Source organism: Myotis davidii, unplaced genomic scaffold (genome assembly GCF_000327345.1).
Source record: "Myotis davidii unplaced genomic scaffold, ASM32734v1 scaffold299, whole genome shotgun sequence".
Classification (NCBI taxonomy): domain Eukaryota; kingdom Metazoa; phylum Chordata; class Mammalia; order Chiroptera; family Vespertilionidae; genus Myotis; species Myotis davidii.
In genome coordinates this window covers 7,961,914-7,966,529 of record NW_006293088.1, presented here as the reverse complement: position 1 = coordinate 7,966,529, position 4,616 = coordinate 7,961,914, and positions in this window count along the sequence as shown.

The following is a 4,616-nucleotide window of genomic DNA, read 5'->3' as shown; positions in this document are numbered from 1 at the left end:
GGAGAGGCTGGAGGGGCCACTGCGGGCTCGTGAGGAGGCCAGGTCAGGGCGGGAACCACAGCGAGGGCTGGAGGACGTGAGATGGCTGAGGTCACGATGCTAATGACAGCTCCCTGCCGAGAGCTGCCCTTGTGATGGGCGTGACATAAGAGCTGCCCTTGCGATGGGTGTGATGTGAGCACCGCAGGGTGAGCTGTCCCACTTTACGTCAGAAACACAGCCTAAGTGGCAGGTCTGCTATCGCCCCATCTTACAGATGAGGAAACTGAGGCTCAGAGAAGGGAAGGGCTTGTGGTCACGCAGTGTGTGGGCAGCAGGGCCAGGATTGCGCCCATTCTGTCTGGTGGGAAAGCAGAACTACCTGAAGCCCAGTAAGGGGGTGGCGGGGGGGAGGGCTCCTGGGGGACAGGCGACAGGGACTGCGATGGGGACAGCAGGTTGGGGCAGGAGCGTGTAAGGAGGTTGCTTGGGGCCAAATGGCAGCTGGCACCAGCAGGGGAGCCTGGGCACACTGCCAGTCTGGGTCCAAGGGTCACAGGGCAGATGCTTATGAGGCAATACGCGTTGTGTTCATACAACTTATTTTTTTCTCATTCAAATTATTTCCTTGGGATACATTCCCAGGATTCAGGGATTGGGATCTGCTGACAGCCGCACTCCTTAGTGCCTGAAGGAGCACTAAGGCACCCCCCAGCATGAGTGGTTTAGGGTCTGTAGGACAAAAGTCTTAATTTTTGTGCCCTGACTCTGCCTCAATTTTTTTTTCCTCTTTTAAACCAGGTCCAAGTTATCTTTTTACTGAGAAGAATATTTTCATTTCAAAGCACCGTCTTTATGCACCTCCCTTCCTCTAGTCTTTGTTTGTTTGTTTGTTTAATTTTTCTTTTATGTGTAGTTTGCTTCATTTCACAAGTTTTGCGATGTGGCCATTTCTCCCCAGTGACCTCTTTTAAAGAGCAGGGCAGGGTGAGTGGGAGGTTGGGCTTACTCTCTTCTAGAGGCTCCAAGTTAGGAGGAAAAAGAAAAAATTAAATAGAAGCCAGGGAGGGTGACATCCATCTTCCGGTGGATAATTCATTCTCACCCGCCGGAGGAGCGACTCAGTGCGCAAGGTGGGGAGCTATGGGAGATCTCTGAATTGATTTAGAGTCATGTTGGCAAACTGTGGACGACTCTGGAGTTTTCTCCAAGATAAAATAACTAACTCCATGACTGGGACATTCCCCTGGCCTCCTGTGCGATTCAAGAATCCCACCTAAGAATTACGGACGGAAGGGGCCACAGGCTGACCTGACCAGCTCAGGGGAGGCCTGCCTGGCGGTCTTGCAAACTCAAAGACCTAAAGTCACCACAAAGGATGGTCTGAAATGAAAACTTTAACTAAAAGCAATTATGGTGGGTAGTCCCCTCCTAGGCCGGTATCTTCCCTGACAAGGTCAATCTTTACCTTAACTGAGCCCATTATCTTTTTGCATCTAAGATAACATACCTGTGAAATGTCAGAGGAACTGGTAACTTCCCTTCCCTCTCCCCACCCCTCCCGGCACAGCCAAATGCCCTGGGCACCAGGACAGATACCACAAATTCCTTCATTGTTGTTGTTATCTTGTTAATTGTTGGCCGTTAACTATCCTGCACCCACCTGAGTAGAAGTGTGTGTCTATCACTTTACTTTTTATCCACTCCCAGCGATCCTCCCCCCCCCCCCCCAACCACCATTTGCTTTCTCTCCCTAATTTATCACCAACGGATTTCACGTGACCCACTTCGGTCTCCTGTGAACGTAAAGTATAAAACAAGGCGAGGCACCACCGGAACTTTATCTCAATACGCTGTCTGCTGCCCAGCAACTGTCCACAGTTTGGCTCAAATAAACTCACAAGAATTCTCGTTTTCTGTTTTAAATACTGCAGGTTTCTTTTTTAAAAATATATTTTTTATTGATTTCAGCGAGGAAGGGAGACGGGGAGAGAGGTAGAGACATCAGTGCTGAGAAAGAATCATTGATTGGCTGCCTCCTGCAGGCCCCCTACTAGGGATCGAGCCCGAAACCCAGGCATGTATGTGCCCTTGACCGGAATCGAGCCCGGGACCCTTCAGTCCGAAGGCCGACGCTCTATCCACTGAGCCAAACCGGCCAGGGCTCACAAACATTCTTCACAGGTTTGAATGTTTCTTATGTTAACATTATGATGACCTAAATTCTTCGGCAATCTCTCCACGGGTCCAGAAAAGAGCAAATAAAATCAGTCTAGCATTTAGAAGCGCCCATGACTCTGAAGTAAAACATTCAACCCTGTCAAGAATTTTTGTGAGTTTATCTGAGCCAGACTGTCGACAGTCGCCAGGAAGCAAAACCTCAGCGGACCGGGATAGTGCCGGAGAGAATGGCGGGTTTTCACCTTGTTTTCTGCCTTACAGTCAAAGGAGGGTACGCAGGTGGGTTACATGAAATCCGTTGGTGATAGATTAGGGAGGAGGGAGAAGGCAAAGGGTGGGGGAACCTCTGGGATTGGATAAAAAAATAAAGTGAGAAACACGGGCTTCTTTTACACAGGTGGGTGGATGCGGGAGAGCTAACAGTCGACAATTAGTAAGATAACTAACGAGGAGGAGGGAGAGGAGGGAGAAGGTGTGTTCTTCGGCCTGGCGCCCTTTGTTGCGCCCGGAGGGGTCCGGAAAAAGGGAAGTTGCAAGTTACCCTGACATTCCACAGGGATGTCATCTTACTTGGATGCAAAGAGACAACAGGCCCAGTAAAGATGGAAGCTGATCTTTGTCAGGGAAGGTCCTGGCCTCGGACATGACTACCCGCTGTAAACTGCTTCTTAATTAAGGGTTTGCGTTTCAGACCAGCCTTTGCGGTGACCTTGGGTCTCTTGAGTTTGCAAGGCCGCCTCGCAGGCCGCCCCCGAGTGAGTCAGGTTAGCCTGTGGCCCTTGTTTGTCCGCAGTATAAACCACCGGCCTCGAATAAGATGTCCCGTCCTGGCCAGGGTGGCTCAGATGGTTGGAGGCATTCCAGGCACCAAAAGGTCACAGGTTCCATTCCCAGCCACGGCACACGCCCAGGTTGTGGGTTCGGTCCCTGGCCAGGGCACATGTGACAGGCAACGAATTGATGTTTCTCTCTCTCTCTCCCCGCTTCTGCCTGAAAACAATAAAACCAAGCCAAAACAGAAACGGAAAGAAAGCTTACATCTCTGGGTCAAATACGCACTTTCAGTGGCATACCTGTTCCTCAAACCAGGGGCAGCCTGGGAAATGCTGTTCTATTTAAATGCCTTTCTCAACCCCTCTTGGCTTTCGCAGCCTCGGACCTGCTTTCTCATCCTCACAGATGAGCCAGAGATCGCTAAGGAGTGCCGCCCCTTCCCTACGAACACACAGACCACCCACGTGTCCCACCCGCCTGCCTTGCTCTCCGCTCCATAAAAATTCCTGCAGGGACCCCTGCCCTCCTGCCCAGAGCCTTATCGCCACCAGCCAATTCTTCCTGCTTGCTCTCTGCCCCTTCCTTCCTTCCTTCCTTCCTTCCTTCCTTCCTTCCTTCCTTCCTTCCTTCCTTCCTTCCTTCCTTCTGAGTCAGCTCCTGGTGGGGGAAGCCCCTCCTCTGTGTCCACTCTCCCCCCTGCCCGCATTGTGTGCCTCTCCCCACAGGTCTCACTTCAGGTTCACTGGTGTCTCTTATTGCTCCCTGTGTGTCTTTCCAGTGGGACTGAGCCTGATGAAGGCACATCATCTCCCCTCCTGTGATGAAGACCAACAGGAGGCGCCTAGCCATGAGAGTGATCTGCAAAGTTAAACATGAGGCGGGACCTAGTTTCCACCACGGGGAGGGGTGCAGTGCCTGGAGCGTGACAGCGAGAAAGGGTGGTGAGGGGTGCAGTGCCTGGAGCATGACACTGAGAAAGGGTGAGATGGAGATGGCTCCTCACCGGGCGGTTATGGGGGGGCGGGGGGCGAACGTCACCCTCTGGTGGGCCACTGCTTCGGGGGCTCTTTGTTACGGCAGCGCGGCCTCTACCTCCCTGACACGGGAAGGATCCATCCTTCTGGGAAGACTCCCCCAGGTGCTGGCTTTGAACTGGACAGTGAAGATTCCACAGGCATTTGTCAACGGCCAGGTGGGTGCAAATTCCAGAAAGAGGGAACCTGCTGTGTGCAAACGTCTGGAAGGAGGAAAACCGAGGCCGAGTGCAGCCTGGCGTGTCTGTATCAGAACGTCCGCTTGCTGAATGCAGATCCCGGGGCTCCCTCCGCTCCCCGCCCCGACACCATCATGCAAACCTTCTGGGTCCGAATCCACAGGGGCCGGGCCGAGGAACCTGAGTTTACCCAGAGCCTCGGGTCGACTAGCTCGGGAATCGCTGAGCTGGGCCTGCAGGCGTCAGAGATCTGAGCCAGAAGTCATGGTCCTGGGTCCCGTCATGAACTTGAACTTTTTTAACACCGCAGGCCACTCGCTTCTTTTCTTTTTGGGGAGAGGTCGCAGACTGTTTTAGAAATTTGATGAAAAGTATAACCCTTTTCTCAGAACATGCTCCCTCCTCCCCTGACATCTACATTTTTTTTTTTTTACAGGCACCAAGGGTCCTCTTTGAATCCAGCGGAAGG